Source organism: Cynara cardunculus (genome assembly GCF_001531365.2).
Source record: "Cynara cardunculus var. scolymus isolate 2C chromosome LG 13, CcrdV1, whole genome shotgun sequence".
Lineage (NCBI taxonomy): Eukaryota > Viridiplantae > Streptophyta > Magnoliopsida > Asterales > Asteraceae > Cynara > Cynara cardunculus.
The window spans coordinates 15,816,035-15,817,812 of record NC_037540.1 but is presented as its reverse complement, the minus strand read 5'-3'; the positions used below and the strand labels follow the sequence as shown (position 1 = coordinate 15,817,812).

The 1,778-nt window shown below is 41.2% G+C and overlaps 1 non-coding gene across 1 annotated transcript; it reads right to left on the bottom strand.

Moving 5' to 3' along the window:
- Window positions 1-851: 851 nt before the first annotated feature.
- Window positions 852-958, bottom strand: LOC112526179. The gene has a single exon (XR_003070513.1). It is a non-coding gene; the product is annotated as a small nucleolar RNA R71 (small nucleolar RNA).
- Between the last annotated feature and the right edge of the window lie 820 nt (window positions 959-1,778).

Sequence of the window (1,778 nt, the reverse complement as noted above, 5' to 3'; positions counted from 1 at the left end):
TTTTAATTTCTTGCATTTTTATAAGTTTTTAATTTTCATGCCTAGCTTAATATCAAATCCAACCCCCCCCCCTTTTCGTATTTATTTTATTTGTTCGTTCTTGTACTTGAATTTAGTGGCTATAACAAGTTAAAACTGAGTCTCTATGGATACGACCCGACTTACCGCTATTACAATTTTTGTTGTAATTAGCCAATAGTTGGAATATTTTTTTATTTGGTGGACTCGGCATCCGTCAAATTTTTGGCGCCGCTGCCGGGGACTTGGTATTCTAACGGTTTATGCCTAGATCTTCTCGTACAGGTTCACCTTTGTCACTTGACTTGGAAATCGAACGGACTGCGAAAAAACTAAGGAAACAAGCCAAGCTTCGAAAGAAGTTAGGTGAGGGAACTTCGTCACCTGGGTTAAATATCTGGCAAGATATTGACCTATCTAGCGATTCGGAAAAGGAAGAAGAAAAACTAGAAGTCAAGATGGCTGTTGAAGGAGAGGAGCAGACTCTCCGACAACTCGCGACACAAGATGTCACTCAAGTGCCTATATGCATAAGGTATCCGGCAGGTAACACCGAATTTATACTTAAAACCGGATTAGTSCATCTTTTACCCACTTACTATGGTTTAGAAAACGAAGACCCGAATAAGCATTTAAAAGAATTCCATGTGGTTTGCCTAAGCATGAAACCTAATAATGTTTCCGAGGACCTAATAAAGTTAAAGGCATTCCCTTTTTCTTTAAAGGACCGTGCTAAAGACTGGCTCTATTCGCTACCGCCCGGTACGGTAACGACGTGGAATGCGATGGCAAGATTATTTCTTGACAAATTTTTTCATGCTTCCCGAGCCGCTAGTCTTCGTAGGGAAATTTGTGGCATCAAACAGAGAGATGTCGAAACTCTCCACGAGTATTGGGAGAGATTCAAGCATCTCTGTGTGAGTTGCCCACAACATGGAATTTCCGAACAATTGCTTTTGCAATACTTTTATGAGGGTCTTTTGCCTATGGAACGTAAGATGATTGATGGTGCGAGTGGTGGGGCCATTTTCAATAAAACGCCAAATCAGGTAAGGGCTCTAATCTCCACAATGGCTGAAAATTCTCAGCATTTTAGTGTTCGAGGCGATATGAGGAGAGAGCCCCAAAAGGTAAATGAGGTAAATACCGCTAGCATTGAGAGTAAATTATTTGATTTGACTAACCTTGTTAAGCAGTTAGTTGTTGGGAAAGAGCAGGTAAAGGCATGTGGAATTTGCAACGGGGTGAACCATCCTACGGACGCGTGTCCACAATTACAAGAAGATGTCTTGGTTACACCCGAAGACGTTAATGCCATTGGAGGTTTTCCGAACCAACAACCACCACAAAGGTTCTATAATTCAAACTTTGGTGCCCAAAGACCTCCACAACAATATCAACAAAGGCAATTCCAGTAGCCTTTCCAACAAAAGATGCAATTTCAGCCTAACAACCAAGCCTCAAGCAATTCAGGTATGTCTTTAGAAGATATTGTTAAGTCTCTTGCAACTAACACCCAACAATTTCAACAGGAGACAAGAACAAATATTCATAACTTGGTGGTCCAACACAAGAACTTGGAGGCTCAAATCGGTCGAATGGAAGTTTCACTTAATCGTATCGAAAATCAAGGTAAGTTACCGTCCCAAACTGAACAACCTCCGAAAGCTAATGTTAGTGCTATTACATTGCGAAACAGGATAGTACCAGATCCCGAGCCTAAAAAGAAGAGTGCACRGAATGAAGAGAAAGAGGCCGAG